The following is a 23,152-nucleotide window of genomic DNA, read 5'->3' as shown; positions in this document are numbered from 1 at the left end:
AAGCCTTATTAAGAACAGAGTGTTCTGTAGTACTTCAAAATGTTGTTCTTTTTTTTTTTTTTTTTTTTGTTTCCCTCCACCCTCTGACAGAAACAGAAGGGGATTTTTCTCCCATATTTAAGGGCGAATCTGGTTCAGCTCTTGGAGGTAAATCTCACAATAAGCCCTTCCTATGACTGGGTCCTCCCGGAGGTTTTAACTCTCAGATTTGTCTGTACTGAGACTCCAGCAATTTGTCAGTTACATTTCAGGTTTCTACCCTGCTTAATAAATTATTAGATAATATCTTTTGACCATGACATTCAAAATACTTAAACCAAGAAGAGTTTGATATAATAAACTAACAATGCCTTGAATTTTGAAGGAAGATAATTCTAGTCCTAATTCTATTACTCATTGACCTTAAGCAATTTTTTTTAATCTGTAAAATGGACATCTAGTAATTTTTTGAAATACAATTGATAAAATATTGATTACTCTCAATTCAATATTGATTACATAAAATGCAGGGCAAATACTTATTATCATTTGAGGGTGTCAGAATGGGTGGTTGCCTTAAAATGATCCTGAAATATATCAAAATCAGATAAAAAATATACTCATGTAAAAATTAAAAGTGCCTGGAGGGGAGCAAAATAGGTACAAAACATATATAATTTGCACTTGAACTTGGATACAATTACAAAAATTTTAATTTTAAAAAATTAAATGTAAATTAAACTTAATTCAGAAATTCCATTTCACTCTGGTGTTATTTCAATTACTATAAAGCTTATCTCAGTCCAAAACTGTACATAGCTGAGAAACTGTGCTTGTTCTTAAAAAGCCCTTGGAAATAAAACTACTTCACAACTTGTAAAATATTATCATTCATTTTTGCTGTTTGGCTTGGGATTTTCCCATCACTTTTGAATTGTCTTTCTTGCTTCCCTAGATCTCTCAGCTTTTGACAATAAGAATGGGTAATCCCCTGGGTAAAATTCAGACAGAGCTCATGGCTTGACAATTTGAACTTACTCTTTGCCATTCAACTTCTCCTTCCACCTTTCTGTTTTCATAAAATCCCCAGGGATGCACAGATTTCACCTTCACTATGTGAAGATGTGTTTGGGGGAAAAACGGAAAAAGTGCTTTTCACATATAGTTGAACATGTCCAAATTATACCAGTGGAATTTGATGAGAAATGTAAAAAACGAAAAAAAAAGAAAAAAAGAAAACTTAAGAGATAAATCTTACTCTGCTTTTTGCGGAAGAAAATATATATATGGCTACTACATAAAACTTCCCACTATTTATCTAAGAGTACTTTAGCAGCCTTATAAATTAGTTTAGTTTTTTGCAGAAGCTGAGAAATCACTATGAGAGAAATTATTTCTCATTATCACTTTACTAATATTCATTCCCCTTTCATTGGAAGTAAAACATAGTTGGGGTATCAAGCTAAATATTTCTTCCTAGCTCAAAGTAATAGTTGGAGAGTATTTACTGTGTGAGGTAAATAATGGACTAATTCTCTAAGTTCTGGTTTTGGACTTGGACCTAATACAGTGTCCTGTAAACTAAAAAAAAAGTACAATAGAAGCATGTTTATGTTATTGTCATCATCACTATCATCATCCTCATCATCCTCATCAGGTAACCATTGTTTAGTACTTACTCTATCTCAGGTGTTGTTTCCAGTATTCTGCATCTATTAATCCATTTAAACTTCACACCACAGCCTTCTATGTGTTCATCTATAGTTCATCTATAAAACCGTCCTTTGTCTTCTTCTGGGTATACTTTATTATACAGTCTCTTTAAGTGCCCTTATCTACTTCCATGGCTTACCTACACATTTAGAAATGACGGATCTTTAAATTCTAGCACAGATAAAGTTTACGAAATGGAAATGTTCTCACAAACTACCTAGCAAACCTCTCCTCTACCTGGATGACATACTCCCACCTCAGCTAAAAATATTCCCCTTCTCTCTATATAATTTTCTGGATAACTTGGACAACACACATTAAGTCACTTAAACAAGAATTCTGTCAGTCATCTTACATGTCTCTCTTTTACTTTCAACATTAATCATTTTAAGTCAAATCAATTCAAATTAATACCATCGCTTTTGTTTATCCTTCTGTTTCCATCCCCATTGCAAGTGTTTTAGCACATAATTACCCTTCTATACCCTGGCAGCAACATTATCTAGTCATTAAGTATGAAAACACTGGATTCAAGTTATACATGGTTTCAGCAACATTATCTAGTCATTAAGTATGAAAATACTGGATTCAAGTTATACATGGTTTCAAGTTATACAAAAGCCCTTTTTCATACTTCCTAGTTCTGTGACCTTGGGCAAGTTTCTTAACCTCTAGAAGGATAGTGTCAAAATCTTTATCAATATAACAAGAGGTAGGAAAGGGAAAAAAAATGTCAAGAAAAAATTGATAGTAAATAAGAAACATCAAATGAGATGTTAAAATAAGTCCAAATAGATGAGTAAATAAAACAAAAGTAGTAGATTAAATTTAGTTTTAAAAAGTCAGATGAGACTACATTTTAAAATATTCTTACTTACAAAAGACATGCTGTGGGGACAGAGCCCCAAAAAGCAGTTTCCAGGCTCTCGGCCTCACATAGAGTGGTGCTGGCTCAGGTAGTAAATGGCCGTCGACTGTGATCAAATGGCCATCAGCTGTGGCTGGTTGGCCGTCAGCTGTAACCAGTGAGCCATTGGGCACTAATATAACTGCCGTGGCTAGGCTAGCAGCAAATGGGGGCCAGCAAGAAGGTGGTGGCTGAGCCTGCAAGCGGAGCAGTGAGGGTTGAGAATTGTGTGGCTCCTGTTTCCTGTGTCTCCAACCCAGCCGCCAGTGAGAGTATAGTGGTATGACTCCCCTACCTATGGCTCCGTGGGTGTTCCTTTTTGGCCTCACCATGTCCTGCGTTCTTATGTGGGGAGTGGGACCAGAGACTCTGCAGGTCGCCCTGCACGACACATGCCTAGAACAGAATGAAATATAAAGGAATGTGAAAAACATATCATGGAATATCAATGATAGAAATTCCAATATATCAACATAAATAGCACAATAAAATACTAAATCATAAATAGGATTTAAAGCATTGTCTCACTTTGCTCTTTATATCAGTTAGGAATTTCTGTGGAAATTTATAGATACCCAACTGAAAATATTTTACATAAACAGAAAAAGCCTTGACTTATGTAACTGGGAAGTTCGGTCATGGATTAGGTTTTGACATGGCCATATTTACAGGCATAAAAGCTGTGGTCATTCTCTTTATATTTGGCTCCATTTTCCTCTATATGTTGCTTTAATTCAGCAGATAGATTATCTCTACATGGCAGCAATAAATTTCTACATTAAGAAACAAGAAACATCGCAAATAAACAATCTAACTATATACCTCAAGGAAACAGGAAAAAAAGAAAAAAGAATAAACTAATCCCAAAGTTAATAGAAGAAAGGGAATAGCAAAGTTCTGAATGGAAATAGATGTAATAGAGACCAAAAAGACAATAGAAAAAAAATCAATGAAACTAAGAGATATTTTTGAAAAGATAAATAAAATTGATAAACCTTAAACTAGAGTCACCAAGAAAAAAAAAAAGAGAGGACTCAAATAAATAAATTGAAAAATGAAAGAGGAGATATTACAACTGATACCACAGAAATAAAAAAAATTACAAGAGACTGCAATGAAAAATTGTATGCCAACATATTGGACAACTTAGAAGGTATGGATAAATTCCTAGAAACATATAATCTGCCAAGACTGAATCATTAAGAAACAGAAAATCTGAACAAACCAATTACTAGTAGAAAATTGAATCAGTAATCAAAAAATTCATAACAAAGAAAAGCATGATACCAGATGGCTACACTGATAAATTCTACCAAACAAGAAGAATTAATACCAGTCCTTCTCAAATTGTTCAAATAATATAAGAAGAAAAAGGGATACTTCCAAACTTATTTTATCAGGTGAGCATCACCCTGATACCAAAACTAGAACACGACGAGCAAAGAAAATTACAGGCCAATATCCCTGATGAACGTAGATGCAAAAATGCTCAGCAAAATATTAACAAACTAAATTCAAGGGTACATTACAAGGATCATACACCATGATCAAGTGGGATTTATTCTAGAGATACAAGGATGTTTCAATATCTGTAAATCAATCATTGTGAATCACCATGTTCACAAAATGAAAAATAAAAATCACAAGATCATCTTAATAGATGCAGAAAAAAAATAACATTTGGCAAAATTCAAATTCTATTCATTATAAAAACTTTCAATAAACTGGGTGTAAAGGGAATGTAGCTCAGCATAATAAAGGTCTTTTAGGAGAAACCCACAGCTAACGGACTCAATGGTAAAAAGCTGAAAGCTGTTCTTCTAAGATCAGGAAAAAGACAAGGTTGCTCACTCTTGCCCTGTTTATTCATCACAGACTAGAAGGACTAGAAGTCCATGAAGAGCAATTATGTAGGAAAAAAATATAAATGACATCTAAATCAAAAAGGAAGAAGTAAAATTTTCTCTATTTGCAGATGATATACTACTATATAGAGAAAACTCAAAGATTCTACCAAAAACATGTTACATAGAACAAATAAATAAATACAGTAGAATTGCAGGATATAAAATCAATGTGCAAAAATCTCCTGCATTTCGATACACTAATAACAAACTATCAGAATTAGCAATTAAGAAAATAATCCCATTTACAATAGCATCAAAAAATATAAAATACTTAGGAATAAATTTAATCAATGAGGTGAAAGAACTTACACTGAAAACTATAAGATGTTGTTGAAAGAAACCGAAGAAGCCACGAATAAATGAAAAGATATTTCAAGCTCATGGATTGGAAGAATTAATATTGTTAAAATGTCCATATTGCCCAAAGCAATCTACAGATTCAATGTAATCCCTATCAAAATTCAAATGACATGTATCACAGAATTAGAAAAAAACAAAGGTTTGTATAGATCCACAAAAGACCCCAAATAGCCAAAGCTGTCTTAAGAAAGAAGAACAAAACCGGTGGTACCATACCTCCTGATTTTAAACTATGTATACTCTAGTACAAAACTATAGTAATCAAAACAGTATGGTATTGGATTAAAAACAGACACATAGACCAATGGAATAGAATTGAGAACCCAGAAATAAACTCACATGTATGTGGACAGATAATTTTTGACAAAGGAGTCAAAAATATACAATAGAGAAAAGAAAGCTTCTTCAATAAATAGCGCTGAGAGAATTGGAAAACCATGTGCAAAAGAATTAAGCTAGACTGCTATCTGTCACCATATACCAAAATTAACTCAAAATGGATCAAAAACCTAAACATAAGACCTGAAACAATAATTGCGTAAGTGAAAGTATAGGTACTATATGGACCTTGGGTTCAGAGAAGATTTTATGAATTTGATCTCAAAGGCAATAGAAGTAAAAGCAAAAATAAGTGAATGGGACTACATCAAGCTAAAAATCTTCTGCTCAGCAAAACAAACCATCAACAAAACAAAGAGGCAAGCAACCAAATGGGAGAAGATATTTCCAAACAACACCTCCGATAAGGGGCTAATATCCAAACTATATAAGGAACTCATACAAATCCACAACAAAAAGTCACCCTAATATATTTAGTAAACATTGAAAAAAAACCACACACACAGCAATGAGAAAAATTGAAACTTTAAAGAAGAGTCAAATGAAACTGTGAATATTTGTTTATGCCAAAATAAAAGTCTCAGTTGATTTCATATTCATGGAGTCCAATGGGCTTCATGTAAGAGAAGTGCTTAAAACTGTACAACTGCTGAAATTCCAAGGTCCTCTGAGATGAAATGTGCTTCTAAATACCAAATAAAATATCTTTCTTTAGTCCCTCTTCTCAAGTCACAAAATTATACCTGAGGATGAATTGTTATATTTACACCATGATATGTGTTACTTGATTAGTGAGGAGAAGAGTTAATATGTATAAACATGATCTAAAAGACAGCTGATATTCTTCCAGACAGAATCAATTTTAAGACTTAAAAAGTAATATCACAAAAGATAAGAGATAATCAACTATTTTGGCAGGATATTTTAAAACGTATTAAAATAATGAAAATTATTAACAAGTGGAAAAGAAACAATATAACACCTTTAAATTAGGAATGGATCTGAAGAAATCCACAATGAAACCAAAAGACTACTAAGGAGTACAAAGAGGTGCAAATTTTAAAATGTAGCAAAAAAGTTAAAATTTAATATTTTATTTGAAATTCAGGTTGGATTAAGAATAAAACCTGTAGCTTCTTAAAAGAAAACCTATAAGCATGGCAAATATGAGATATAATGACAGAATTATGTGAGTAGTGGGTATGGGGAAAAACAGAACCATAGTTTATAAATGCACTAATTCATATATTGGTAACTAAACACATTACAGTTAGACTCAGTGGAGACCTAAAAAACAATCCTTATATGATCTAGAGCTGAATATGACAAAGTATGCATGCACAGCCTCATGTTTCTTTTTGTAAATATATATATATATATTTACACACATACATATATATACATATATATGTATACACACACACACACACACACACACACACACACACACACACATATAAACACCCATGCCCCATATTTATGTATTATCTATGGCTCTTTCACGCTACAAGGACTTGTACAGAGTTAGTGTAGTTACAACACAGACCATATGACCTGCAAAACCTAAAATGTTTGAAATCTGTCCCTGTAAAGAGAAGCTTTGTTTACTTATGGTATGGAAAAGTAAAATAGATCTGAAAGGAGATATATTTCCAACAGTGATATTATTAGATAGTTTCATTAAAGAATCAGCCTAATATTTAATACTTATGTTGGTGAGGGAAACAATGAGCAAGGTTATCAAAAGATATTTTTTGGGGGGTGGGGTGGGGAGAGAGAGGGAGAGACAGACAGAGCAGAGAGAGAGAATGATTTTAAGGAATTGGCTCATGTGATTGCAGAAGCTGCAAGTCCAGTGTCTACAGGGTAGGCTGGTAGGTTGGCATCTCGAGGAAGAGTTGATGTTTCAGTTGAGCTGGTGGTCAGCTAGCAGAGTATTCTCTTCCTTGTGGGGAAGTCAGTCAGTTTTATATTAAAGCCTTCAACTGATTAGATGAGAACCTCTGCTCTGGCTTCCAAGATTGATACTATCGTCCCCTGGGTGGGGTGGGGGACAGTAGTCAGGGGTTAAGTTGATTGGAGTCAGGAGAGTCAGGGGTTATGGGTTGATTGCCATAATCCATCTTTGGAGGTTGTTATTTAATGGTTTATAGTGGTGTTCTGAGTATTTCTTTAGAGATATAGGTGCTTCAGTTAGGGTTAAGCAAAGTTTTATGACAGGATACTTTACAGCCTTTAGTTGTTACAATTCATTGTGACACAGACTCATGGTGGAGTATGTTTCATTCACAGTTTATCAACTGTATTTTACCAATGAACCTTTATTCTTACATGGTCTATTAACCAATGTTTCTTGAAATAGATTGATATCTGCTATTCTAGCCCAACACTCTCATTTACCAAAGAGAAGTTGAAAGGCTAAGGAAGTTGTCATTGACTTAAGTCACACATCTTAATAACGGCAGTATCAAATCCAAGACTTGGGTCTCCTCTCTTTGTCTGATGCTCTTTTCCTTCTTCTTTATGAAATAAGGTAATATTATTCCTCCTGACTCTCCATTCAAGTTTTACCTGTGTCTAGATTACTGCAGTCAGAATCTTCGTAAATTTAGTTGGGGAATTCTTCATTGCTATATTGGGTACAGAGTTTACTTCCAATGCACTGTGACAGGAAATAATTTCTGTCTTTCATTACCATTGCCTTTGAAACACCACTGTAGATACCTGAAAGTCAGCTTCATAGTGAGTGTGGACTGCTGAGGCTCTTAGAGAATGGCAGTGCTGAACTGGTTGAGTAGAGGATGTCAATGATGTAAAGGTGACAATCACCACTATATTAAGCGTCCCCATAAGAGAGCGGAGAACCTCTACTCATGATCCTTGGGAAAGCTTTATAAGAACTAAGGCAATTTTTTATCATCATTTTAAAATAAAGCATTTTAAGAAGTGCAAATACTACTACAAGTCACAGATGTTCTCCCCAGTGACGCTCGGAGACAGCAATTCTCATCTGAGGAGTGATGACATGATGGTTTGTGTGATTCATTATGGAGTATCCAAAATAAGTTCCCAATGACATTCACGGTACCAAAGTTTGCAAACAGATTACTTAAAGTATAAATTGCATGGGAAACAAGTTTACCACTAAATTAATTAATCCTCTCACTTGTACACGATATGCTTTCTTGAATAAAAGAGAAAGGAGTGGATTTTCCAGGTCAGTACATGAGAGTTTTTTAACACGTTACTGTCATTATATGTATAGATGATAAGAGACGGAGAGCTATGGTACAAAGGAGGTTCTGACAAGTTTGCTTTTGGGACACACTACTCTCAATCTACTTACTTGTGAAATTTCACACACACACACACACACACACAGACACACACACACACACACACACACACGCCCACACAGATCACAGAATCTAGAGCTATAAATTGTCATCAGGATCTTCCCATCTCTGAAATATTTTATTCTAGGTTTGAAATTCTACACAGAAAAAAATCTATGTTTTCCCTAAAGTATAGATTTTTGTAAATGCCAAATAAATCCATAAAAAAATTAATGTGACCCAGAAACAAGCCAGGGTAAAATCAGTGCAATCTCTTGTCACAGAAGGGCAGGCATAATATGGAATCTAAGGTATGTGTTCTTCAGTATATACAGGGACATTAGAAGGTCCCTCAATGATTTAGACACTTATTTTTCAGAGTACTTAAAATATCTGCTACTTCAGTTATAACATGTTTCATTATATTTTCACTAAGTAATGAAGACTTCCAGAACACCTCAAAAAGAGAAAGGATTGAAAAGTGATACTGCAAAATCTGGTTTGGGACCAAGTTTGTTGTTATATGAGTTGTGTGTTTTTTTTCAAACTTAAAAAACAAAAAGTATTTTCTTTAACATTAACATTAAATCATGGGAAATTTAGTGTACGAAAAAGCCAGTTTGAATTTTCTCTCATCACATAGTTTTACAAGGTTATAACTGAACTTAAACACATACCCACATATATGAGGATCTGTTGATTTTCTAGAGAGCGTCATCCTTTATATTGTTGGTGCCAGCAGCATTTCACCTGCCCTTTCAAAGTCCACCTATGCCTGTGTAGATATTGATCTAAATCGGTTTGGTCGGGTAACATGATTTCTCTTCTGATGTGGTTTAACGTTTTACCATAACATAGATTCACTTCAACTTGGAATGCTTCCCACGCTCAGATGGCTAAAGGGAAAAAAAATACTGAAGAAGCTACTTGCACCTACAAGCTACCCCTACACGTTAAACTCACTGCACAGTCAGCTTGGGTGAAATTAGAGAGAAAACTGCCCAAGCATGTCAAATGTTTAAGCTTTAAGACCCTGGGTGGAATGAAACAAAAGAGGAAGGAATCCAGGGGTGCTTTAGCATAATCAAGCTGGCTCATGCCACTGAAGGCACAGCTGGGATGGAGAGCTCACTGCTGTGAGGAAACTTGTAATTGTATTCCAGTCCCACAGTCACCAGTGGACATGTGGGGAGTGTGTGTGTGTGTGTGTGTGTGTGTGTGTGTGTGTGTGTATGTGTGTGTGTGTTGAATTTTCCTGCTAAGAAAGCAAAGAGAGATAACAAATTAATAGCACAAAAAGTAACATGTTTCTCATTTCCTTTTCATAAATGTGTAATATGTTAAAAATCGCTTTGTTCCCCACTCCTTCAACTTCACTCTGTACATACTTCCATAAGTCTACTTGGGATTCATCACCTTAAGATCCTTTTACTCAATCTGAAAGTCTATTAAAATATTCCAAAGGTGTACTGGAAATGTAGTAATACTGTACTTGGACTGTCTCATTTTTTTATACAATGGACACATTGAGAATGAATTGTTGTTGTTGTTTTTGTTATTGTTGATGATGATATTTAGTGTCTTCAGTTCTGGGCAGGGGTCCCATTCAGCCATCCAAGCTGGGGTATTAAGAAAACAACATTCTTCTTTGTTTTCTTACACACCCATGCTCCCATTTTTATGGCTTTTCAATTCATTGTCATTTGGTGATTTGGCCATTGTGTAAAACTGACTGATAGCAAAGTAACGCTCACTAGAGGAGACTTACTTAGGATGGCACCTCTTGAAAATAAAAACCTATTCTTAGAATCTAACACCACATATCTACTTACCGGATACATTTATGTCTATTTCAGAGATAGGAATTAGAAATAGGTACGCAGGGGGCAAAAAGTTAAGCACTTCAATAAAAGGGTGATGAAAATTTTCTAAACTTCTTTCTAAAATTAAAAAAATAATAATACAAAACACTATACAACTCTACAGGAACAGAGAAGTTCCACCTCAAATATCCTGCAGAATATCACCATGCTCTATAGATTATTTTAACCCAATTTATACCGAAATAGTGCTTTCTAATACTTGTGACAGATGGTCATCTAAACAACAAAAGTCAGTTATATTATATATTAATCATTGTAAAAAAGCTATGGTTAAATGAATGCTTTACTATAATTTTCCATTACTATTCACAGACATTCCATGCTCCCATCGACATACTCATATTTTGACCCTCGGACTCAAAGTCCGAGATCTGATCATTAAGGCATAAGTGTAATTCTTAGCTTGCTTGGAGTTATTCTCCTTCCTTTCAATTAGCAGACCTAAACATGACACTATGAAATCTTTTGTACTAGAGAAGTAAATATGATATAAATAGTTGAAATTATTTGTATAATGATGCTGCATCTCTAGAAGTGGATTTCATCCTAGAAGTTTTATTATTTCTAGGCAGATATGAGTTTAAAGTCTGACTCTCAGGTTAAGTAGTTGGGAGGAGTTAGGCATATTGTTTAAGTTTTCAATGCCTTACTTTGCATATTGGTAAATACTATGTACTTCATGGAGTTATGAATTTGAAAGAATTCATGCCAACCATGAAAAGTACAGCTGCTGACACACAGTGAGAACTTAATTAATATAAGCATTTTTTATTTATTATCACACTATTATAATTATTATGAGGTACTTATTAATTTAAAAAATATTAATTGGATTGTTTAATCACCTGCTACATAATCTGTTTAAAAAAATGCTTAGGACATGTTAGTACATAATATATTATGTTCTAATATAATAATATGTAATACTTTTCTCTTTAAAAACTAGAATTTCAGTAATTCCTAGAAGTGGTGCATTAGGTTGAATGAGCTAACACTTAAGTTATTTCAAACACTTATGCATATTTGAAGACAATGAACCTGTTCTTTATTGCAGCCAAATCTACTAATTTTTTTTCAAATGACTGATTTAATGTTTGAATTTTTGAAATTAAAAATAATTAGGAAAGACTTAGTTAAAATAAAAACATCTCATATGCATTTAGATGTCCAAACCCAAAGCAGTACAGCCAATAGATTTAGCAACTGATTTTGATATTGGACAGACCTGGTTCTAATCAAAACTCCATCACTTACAAACTGGTGGTTTTGGAAAAAAAATGTTTTATCTTTGTTTCCTGTTCTGTAAAGCAGAGATAATACTGGCAACAGCCTCACAGTGTTTCTGTGAGGATTGCTTAGCAGATCTTAGCTGATAATAAGTGTTCAATAAATATTATTGGTTGTTGGTGCTAATGTTATGTATGTGATACATCAGTCTACCTAAAGTTACATGCAAACGGAAAGACATTGAAAAGTTTGACTTGATTAATTTATAGGAAGTATATTTAAAATTACATTGAAATCAACTAAACCATCTGAATACTCAGAAACATAGTATAATCATGATCTCTTTCAATTTTCATATAATACTTTTACCATATCATTATATATTTTTTTTCTTTGTAGATTTAACTATGATCTTTGGACAGTTGGACAGTTCTTGTTTTCTTGATTTAACAAGGTAAGTGTCAACAAAATGATCAGGTCTTTACTTAAAGCCATCTCTTCAGTTATTATAAAAAACTTATTTTCCAATTTTGTTATTTCTCTCTTTAGCATTTATTGCATATGATATATATCTGTTTTGTTTTGTTTTGTTTTAAATTCCATCTCATCCAAGAGACTATAATCTGTGTAATGAAAAGAAAATTCTTGTTCACTTATACGTTCCCAGAACTTAGACTATTGCTTGGCACTTAGTACATTAAATAATTATTCATGGGATGGATAAATAAATGAATGAAATAATCATATATAATAGACTTACAGTTAATAGAAAAAGGACTAAGTAAATAAAAAAGAGAAAGAATTCTCATCCATACATATTGTTTCCTAGTTGTGCTGCTACCTTTACTTTTGAGTAGCAGATACATATTTTCTTTCAACGTAACTTAAATAGGTTATCAAAATTTATTGTAAAAATATCTCATATGCATTTAAAAGGGAGAAACATATTCATAATACCATCCCACCATCTAGAGATAATAATAGCTAATCACATTTATTGCCGTCTTGGTTAGTACCTGGCCATGTGCTAAATATATCACAGTTAATCTATTTAAAACCCCATAAAACAATAAAGTAGATTATTATCACCATTTTTAGATTAAAAAACCGGGATACAAGTAGAAAAAGTAACTTTCCAAAGACATATAGTTAAAGTAATAAGGGTAGGCTACAAACTTAGAATGTTTACAAATCTTAGCTTTTAGCCATATATTGCATTATTAAAACATTTTTGCTTGTTTTACACATATGCAGATTGTTCCATGCAGTTTATTTTAGATGTTTTGTGATTTCTCATACTGTTATGACACTGATTCTGAGCATTTTCTTATGTATTACATATTTTTCAAAATTTCATTTTTAAATGGATGAATAATGTTTATTTAACAATTTCCCTTTTTACTGGAACCTTAGATTATCTTCTTTTTCAGTATTTCAGGGAGGCACTGGTTAGTTTATCACAGTAGTATGATTGAAGCAAGACTGTTCAGTATGGTAGAAGGGTATGAACATTTTTAAAACTTTAGTTTCTGTTGTCAATTTTTTTCAAAATGTATAAATTTTTACTCCTAGAAACATTGTTTATAATTGTATTCATTTTAGATGTCCTTGATTGTCTTTTGACATTAACATTTTATTTAAATTCCATTTCATGGTGAAAGATTGTTTTGATATTTTAACTTTTATGCTTCACATGATTTTTAAATCTTTAATTTCTGTTTTAATTTCTATAAATTGCCTCCTTCTTGTCTTTTCCCCAGTTTTTCTTTCACAGTTATTTGTTTTCAATTTCATTTATAATCTTAACATTTCTCTATCACATAGATTTAAAAAAAATAATAATTCCAGCCTAATTTTGGCTTTTAATTTTGTTTATCATATTTGGTGGAATATAGATTTAGCCTTTGTGCAGTTACATTTATCAATTTTTCCTATGCTCTCGCTTACATTATTTCTGTACTTAAAAATTCTTCCCTAAGACAAAATCAATTATTGTACTTTAACTTATGCCTAATATATTTGATTATCCAAATAATATTAAATCAATTTTAGTATAAAAATATTGTCACTGATTAACTAATTGTCACCTCACTGTGTATAGATTTGCATTTCTATTTCCTGATGAATTTTGATAACTTTTTTATCTGCACATTTATTTTTATATATGTGATTACCCACCTATTTTGTTCTTTTCATCTTTAAGTCAATTCCTTATAATTAGTACTTTCTTATTATTACAGTTTTGTAAGATTTATTATCTGGTAGGGAAAGTCTTTTATTTTCAACAGTTTCTTTTTCAAAATGCTAATTACTGGCCTCATTAAGTTAATTTTCCAGATGCACTCCAGAATTATTTTGCTAAAACCCAAAAATTCTCTACAAAGGTTTTAGTCAGAATTGTATTCAATATATACTCTAGTGAAGAAGAATTGACACCTTTAAAATATTCAGAATTCTTTGGTGCTTGTCAATAAAATTATATAGTTTTGTTCATATTGCTTTTGATCATATTTTGTACAATGGGATCATATTTTGTAAGATGTGTATATTTTGCTGCATATCTTTTTAAGATACAAGTTGACACCAAACCTGAGCAGTGGCAAATCTTATAATGTCTCTTAACCATGTATGTTACATCATAATTATGGAAATAATGACACCCAGGATTCAATTAAATATTAATTTATTTACATGGTAAATCACACATAGCCTCCCACTTACCAACCACACACAACACACACACACACACACACACACACACACACACACATACACACTCACATACATTCATTGGTTTGGACCCAAACCTATAAAACAGAAATATTTTAGTTTTATTACTTTTTTGAATCCCCATGGAAACAAGCAGGTATTGAATTAATTAATTTATTTATTTATTATAGTTGGCATATAATATTATAGTAGTTTCAGGTGTATACTACACTGGTTTAATACTTATATACCTTAGGAAGTGATCCCAACAATAAGCCTAATAATTATCTATCACCATACATAATTATTATATTATTGACTATATTCCCTACGTTGTACATTACACCCCATGACTTATTTATCCTGGAAGTTTGTATTTCTTAATCTCCTTACTCGTTTCTGCCCATCCCCTCATCACCTTCCCCTCTGGCATCCATCAGTTTTTCTTCTCTGTATCTTATGAGTTTGTTTCTGTTTTGTTTTGTTTATTCATTTATTTTTGTTTTGTTTTGTTTTTTTAGATTCCACATATAAGTGAAATCACTGACTGACTTATTTTACTTAGCATAATACTTTCTAGGTCCAGCAGGGTATTAATTTTAAAAAACAATTTATCAGTGTTAGTTTTGCCATGCCAACGTAGAGTTAAGGCTTTAGAATGTTTGAATCCTAGTCTTGTTTTGAGCAGGGTGCCCTTGAACAAGTTATTTAATTTCTATAACTTCATTTTACCTATTAGTAAAAGTGGCAAAATAATAAAACTTAATAGGATTGTGTTAATTATTATATGAAATAATACTTGTAAAAGTATTTACAACAGAGTCTGGAATATAGTACAAGTTTGATGCAGGTTGGATAATATTACATTAATGTTGGCACATAGGGAAGGAGCAGGGGACACAGAAAGTATTATAACACCTTTCTTTAAAATCATTGTACTAATGGCGACTAAGTAAACATGCAGATAGGTGTCAAAAAAAAAAAAAGGCAACCATTATGAAGGATCTTTTCACTAAGAATCCTTTTAAAAGCATAGCACACAATTCTACCAACATGAAAAGAGAACATAGAGAAAGGTTTTACACCAAGGAATATTTCCTGTGTCTCATCCTATAGGATTAATCTTACCTATTGGGTTTAAGTCAGGGACAACCTCCAACTATGAAAGATCCATAGGCATATAAAAACTCATGGCCATGAGGTTATAACCCAAAGTAGCCACATGGTTTTTGCAGTGTTTGTCTAATTGTATAACTGAGGAGTGGAATCCTGGAATAACATACTCTGAACTTTCTGGATATGTATCCTATTAAAGATAAAAGAGTTAAATTTAAATTTAAAAATGCCTCTTATTTAAAAATATTTAAATATATGCACACATACATTTGCAAATACATTGTGTAATTTTACTAATAAAACACACACATTATAAAACGTAAGTACAAATTAAAAAGAAAAGAAACAATTAGATGACTTTCAAATCATGCTTCATAGTATTGTTAGTCAATAACTCATGTAAAATATACACTTAGGGTGAGAGTCATTGTTAATTACATTGGATTCAAACTGTGATATTTATAAAATAAGTCATTCAAGACTTTTTGGATGACTAGATCATCTTTTTTTTCCCTTGTTTTTGATCTCTTAATGTGGGTAACAAGAGACTCACAATCAGAGTAATGTCAATTCTCTTTTCTTATTGTTCTTTTGGGCTTAAATATATAATATTATATTATTTCTGTGATCTCTTGCAAAAGATTTTCCCCAGGTGTGTTTGTAGTTTGTGAAATTATTTTTAGTTAAAACTATGTGTTATAACCCACAATTTAAACTGGGACAAGACAAACAAGTTATGGTCAGTTGCAATATGTTAAAATTGAATACCATGTTTCCCCGAAAATAAGACCGAGTCTTACATTAATTTTTGCTCCAAAAGATGCATTAGGGCTTATGTTCAGGGGATGTCATTCTGAAAAATCATGCTAGGGCTTATTTTCTGGTTAGCTCTTATTTTCGGGATGAATGAAAGGATCCCTGCTACCCCAAATGTGAGGGATGTCCACTCTTCCTACATGTATTCTGTTGTGTCTGACATTCGAACAGATAAGGTTGCCAGTGACAGTCCTTATGTTCAAAATTAAGAATGCTATTTTTTATTATTTATTAGTTAAAAATAAATCTTAGCTAAAAATAGAAGTTTTCATATTTTCTATCCAAATCCTGATAGAGGATCGCATTTCCCACAATACTATAACAATTGATTAAATTGTCTATTTGCTTTAGGCTATTGCCCATAATGTTAAAATTTTTAAGTTCCATAATTTGCATTAAGATTTAGAACTTAAGATATTCAAGCTACCGGTGATATACCTCCACCTGCAAACTGTGGGTGTCTGAGTAGCACAGGGAAAGTGTGGCAGATGGGAGCAGGGATTTCCGCGCCCCCACCCCACCCCTTCTGCCCTTCTTCCAGAAGCTTTCCTCACCTCTAACTCTTCATCTCCATTAAAACATACTCAAACATAATTAGTATAACATTAAAATGGAGGAAATTTTGTAATTGCCAGTTGTTCTGTAGCCATGGTTACACCAAAGATTTATAGCAAGTAACTCCAGGCTGGGCACGAACAAGCAGTTAGCAGGAACAGCAGTAAGAAAATGTTTGTGTGCATGTGCAGGTGTGCTGACGTGAATGTTTGCCAAAAAAAAAAAAAAAAAAAAAGGTGTGGGGGGAGAGGAAGAGAGAAAGAGAATATTCGGTGACATTTAAGGTGCTAATATCTGGAAGTCAACCTTTAATTTGACAGCTTTTAGTGCTAGTTAATTTCATTCATCCAGGCGAGGTGTAAGAAATTTGCAGCACCTTTAAATTATCACGTTTTTCCACACTGCCTCAGGCCTATGTGGAATACCTGAACCATACATTTTTTTTTATCTTTTTTTTTTTCAGGTCAGTTGAAGTAAAACTTTCATTCCCTTTCTCAGACAATTAATCTTTAGCTAATTGAAGCAGGGATGCTGCAGGATGGGTTTCACTGGGGCCTGTAAATCTCATTTAGCAAAGTGAATTCAAGGCACATGCTGCACCTAATGATGTGACAGGTGGACTGCACCGCAAGACAGCAGCCTCGGAAAAGTTGATTCTCATTAGACCCACAGAGTCCTGCAGTCAGATTTCTGATGGCTGAAGAACACTAATCGCATCTGTTTGCTACTGGGGTGGGGTGGGGGGGGCAGAGAAGTTAGTTGTAGGGTGGGAGGCGGAGGTAGGGAAGGAAAGAAGAGGAAGGGGCAAAATTCTCTTCTATTCTTTCACGAGTTAATATCCTTGACTCCTGCCCAAAAACCCAGCAGGTCTACCTCCCACCAAGCGATCAGCCTCCGTTCTGCTGACTCCAACAGGGTGCACCCTTTTTCTAATTAACTAAAATGGCTATGGAAAGCAAAGGAGGCCTTGTGTTGGGTGAACCAATTATTTTGAAGGGTATTAAGTCATCAGATTTACTTTTATCTTGATTGCATTGTGGAAATCGTGCATAATTAATGGTGGGAGCTTATTAGGAAAATGATTAGGCAAATTACACAGGTGTCGGATGCATTTTTTATGATAAATTTGCTAGAACAATCCTGCAATTCCATCTGTTCAGCTCACATCAGAATGTCACTCTGAAGAAATTAATGGTGCAGAGTTATACAAAGTTACTAGAGGCTTTGGTTGCAGATTTAGGTTAAGATATGTATAAATATATAAATATAAATATATAATACCCAGCAATTTACTAATAAGTATTTAATGTTACAGTTCAATAAATTTCTCATTTAATCTTGAAAGTAACTGATAGTCAGATGGAAACAAAGACGTAGAGCAAATATAAACCTTATCTCATCAGTATGAAGTGTATGTAAGTAAAAATAATCACAAGCTATAAAACTTTGCTTTGCATGATGACTGCAGATGAGCTACTAGCTCACTAGTATGAAATCCTTGTGTTTTGTCCCAAAATATCCAATCTTACCTGCAGCCATTCCCATTTTCTGTTTCCTTTCAGTTTTAAATGGAATCACCTTACCAGTCACACATTTCAGAAGCCTTTGTATTAGTAATATTCTCTAATATATCTATATAAATCAATTATTTACTATCTGAGAAGCCAACTTTCTTCTTGAATTCCAGAAGGAAGTTAAAGGAGAATTGCTTGAAGCTCTCATTCTACCCAGTCATTTATTAGCTGGAACTAAATCATGCTCATTCCCATCTATTTATACTATATGATCAAGTAATGCCATGTATTAAAGTCACATATTTGTTCTGCTAAACTTCCTGATACCATAAATTGGTGTAAATCTCTGATCTGAGACATGAGGTCTAGTAGTATTTAGAGATAGTATTAAGTGTCAATAGGCAATATGCCTTTTTAAAAAATGTCAGACCTGTTTTTTTTGTCTTATAACAAAAAGGTAATTAATTCTTAAATAAACTATGTACATGTCAAAGACATCAGAAAATGCCTCTAGCTTGAATGATTACTAGTACTGCTCCAAAATAGCTAATCACTCTTGCTATTATATAACATCGTGAAGAAAACTATTGTAATTTTTTGTCTTTGGTCTCATCAAATTCCAAAGCAAGTCAGAAGAACAGCAATTATAAATGTTGACATTGTAGATTGCTCAGAGGTGTCATTCACCAAAGCAGCATTTTTGAGATACAAAGAGAAGATACAAGGTTATGCAGACTAATAGAAAGAATCAACTTCCATATTCCATATGTACTTTTTTTAAACTGGATATTCTCAACTACCTGCCACATAGCTATCTGATCCTCCTACGAAATGCTCAAACTCAACGACATAAAAACTGAAGTTATTATCACTACTTCCAAAATAGATCCCATACAGAGTTCTTTAACAAATACCATTATATTCCACCTAATTAACCAGACTTGAAACTTGAAAACCATACCTTTCCTCAGTCTTACTCCAATGTCCAATTTATCACAAAGTCCTGTCATTTCTACCTCTAGAATACCTTTCACTATCCTCGCTGATACTACCTCACTGATACAGTTCAGAATCCATTGCTTCTCACTTGTATTAATTTGCCCTTTTGCCATTAAGGGCAAACTTGCCCTTTTGTCGTTCAGTATTCTGTATTGCTCCTGAAATTATTGCCTAAAACTCTATCACTCAATATTTCCATATCATCTATGAGATAAAAATCTATCTTTCTTAGAATAAAGGTCAGTCATGACTTGGTGTTTTATCTACTTTTCTAGCCTTACCTTTCACCATCCCCCACTGTCATCCCAAACAACCTGGGATTCCTTGAGTACACCATGCATTTTAATGTCTCTTTGCCTTTGCAAGTGCTGTTACCTTCTGCAAGGAGTGTCCTTCCTTAATGTCTGCTGTCTGAATACGCTTCCTCACTCATCAAGACTCAGAACAATGTCACATCCTCTGTGAAACTTTACAGAATCCCAAAGATACAACTTTACAAAATCTTTATCCCAAAGATAAACTTTACAGAATCCCTTTTGTACCTTTTCCTCTGTGGTTATATAGCACTTCGTATTTGACTCAATATTAACTATTTCCCTCAACAGTCTGTCTTTCACTTAAATGTGAGTTCCTTGAATGAAGGAATCAAGTATTACTCACCATTTATAGCTATTGCCTAATACATTTTCTGAAATATATACAGGTCCTCAAAAAATGTTGTTTCATTCAATATTGTTTCAATATAACAACGTTGATGAGATGCCATAGGAACTTAAATCTTGTTTATATCAGTTAGCCTACAGTAAAATCGGTTTTGTTTTTCTTTAAAGTTGCAGAACCTGTTGACGACATTAAGTGAGGACTTACTGTAGTACCTAATTTGTGATTGTCAAGTAAATGAATGAATGAAGGTATATGTGTAGCATGACAGGATTGAGTAGTGACACTTCAACCTGCTTTAAACAGAGGAGATGTTGGTTCGTGGGTAAATGAATTGTTGAAATATAAGGCAAAACATTTTATACTAGCAATGATTGCAGAAGCCAAAAACCAGGGTAAACTATAATTTCCTCTGACTTGCATCCCTCTAACTCACGAACACACATACACTCCCTCATCATAGGAAGCACGGAGGAAAGGTATTCTCTGGTAGCACCAGCAGAGAGCTGTGTTGAGTGTGCATATAATCTTGCTGCTCAGAATGTAAACCAGGACCAGCAGCATTGGCATTTCCTGGTTAGAGATGCAGGTACTTAGGAGCAACCCAAGACCTACTGGATCATAATCTATGTTTTAGCAATATTACCCAGTGATTTGTAGTACACGATATTTGAGAAACACAGCATTAGAAGACACCTCTCTCACAAACTGGAGATGTATGTAGTAATAAATGGCAATATCAAAATATTAATAGATGTAGCCATTTGATAGAGAAAATGTTAAATCCAAACTTTGATCATCAGCAGATAGTGAGAATTTTCTGTATTAACTGTAGGACCTCTTATTATATATTCCTATAGAGCATGGATCAGCGTTAAGGGAGAAATGCATGAGTATGCATTGCAGAACGAAGGAGGATAGAAAACAAGGATCTGGCCAGGATCATGACATGAGTATCATATATGCCCACTTTCGAGCAAAGCTTTGCCAAATCCTTAAAGATAAATATTGGAAGTTAACCCCAATTCTATGTGTGTGTGTAATATAATATCCATATCTGATCAAACACAAGCACAACTAATAATGATTAAATGATTTATTTTACATTGGTAAAGATTTTGTTCCTTGCTATGGAATCAGCCATTTCAAAAATGATTCGTTTTTTTTTAATTCTTAATATTTCCAATAAAAAATAATTATTTCCAACATCACTAGGAGTACCTGAACCCCATAGAAATAAACTGTGTAGGATAAATTTACAAGGTGAGTAGCACCCTTGACAAAATAAGGCCTAAATAAATTATATTTCAGTCTAGCTATACTCCAGTGCCATGGCCTAATGTCAGACCTACCAATCAAAGGGAAATGGAAGATTTAGAAAGCATGTCAATAATTCTGATACCAAATGCAATCTTTTCTCAATTAACCAGATAGCCAAGACAAAAATTTGCTTTTATCCTTTCAGAATGGATAGGGCAATGTGCCTGAGTACATTTAGCTTAAAATTAGTATTTCACTTACTTAAATTAATTAAGCATGAAAAGAAGATGGTCTCAGAACTCAAATACGATAGGCATAAGATTATTCTTTACACATAAGAATTAAATGAGTTCTTTAGACGTCATCTTTTTGAATACTAAACCTGTGTTTATTTCCTGAAAAATATAGCTTTAAGGAAGGATATGAGAGGCGGGTACACTTTTATGTATTTTTTTTTCCCTTTAGAGATTTGTAAGGAATTTTGATTATCCTTATCACCCACCATACGGTTGTGATCAGTATATGTAGAATGTAAAAACTAAAATTTCCTTATGATTTTCCAAATATTTTATAGTATAATTCTAAGTATTTTATTAGTATTACATGATTTCCTAACCATAATTCCATGTTGTAATTTAGTCAGTTTATATTATTCAATACTGATTATGACTATAATCATACTTAGTTTTGTTTCAAATATTTTTTTACAAAGCTATGAAAATATTTAATAAATGCTTATAAAGTGAAGCATAATTCCTTTATTGATTTTTAAAATATGTCAGAATGCATAAAATATTAAACATATTCAAACATAAACTAGTTTCCAACTATTTTTTTCCAACAACATAATTTTTAAAAATCAAATATTCTTCCTATTCCAACTGTGATAATTCATCAAAATATCTGTCCTTGTCTCCAAAGAGCTCAACTGTGTGGTTTCATCACTGAGGAGAAAACTGCACATATACATACAAAAAGAAATGCAGAATGGAAAATGTTATTTCTCTTTCCCTGATATTTCAGTGAATATATGACTATTAATTACTAATTCATTTAATTATAACAATGAACAGCAATAAAGCAATTGCTAATGTGATTGGGTTCTAAATACTCAGTATCATTACAAGCAGCACCAAGATCAAAAACTGATTGTCATAGACTATACATCCCCATGACTACTGCATTGAACATCACCGAACCTTTAAAAGACACCTAATGTTTCACGGAGTTGTACGTGTTAAGTCAGTTTTCATAAAAATCCCAGGATTGAACCTTATAATAATCCATTAAATTGCTTCAAAGGCATAGACATCATCCAACGGGGAGTAACAATTTTCTAAGAGAGGTAAGTGGTTAGGAGAGGTGTTTTTCCATAAGATTTTTCCGGCATAATGACCTCCTATATAACAATTGAAAAGCATAAGCAGAAGAGTTTACTAGATATTAACATTTTAAAAGACATCCACTCCTAGCACAATTCATCCCAGAATGTAAAAATTGAGTTCTGGTCATCCCTTTTAAGATGATGTACAACTCCCAGTAACTCATTCCCACATTATAAGATATTCTCATTCTGTTACACTCAGTTCTTAGTAACCTAGGCTGACATAAAATAATGTATCTTCTAAGGTACATTTAGAGACCTGGATACACAAAATAGAATAGCATCAAGAAATTGGTTATCTGAAATATTCAAAGAGAATCCACACAAAAAGAGTAATTTCATTTGAGGATGAAAAGCTGATTTTATGGACGAAAACAAGATTTCTTAATTAGCTCTAAGGATAAATAATTTCCTACACTCCTGAATGAATAGAACATAAGAGAAAAGACCTTTTGAGAGACGTTTTGTTGAGCACAGATGATACATGTG

This window comes from Rhinolophus ferrumequinum, chromosome 10 (assembly GCF_004115265.2).
Source record: "Rhinolophus ferrumequinum isolate MPI-CBG mRhiFer1 chromosome 10, mRhiFer1_v1.p, whole genome shotgun sequence".
Lineage (NCBI taxonomy): Eukaryota > Metazoa > Chordata > Mammalia > Chiroptera > Rhinolophidae > Rhinolophus > Rhinolophus ferrumequinum.
The sequence above is the reverse complement of the archived record's forward strand: the minus strand, read 5'-3'. Positions refer to the sequence as shown.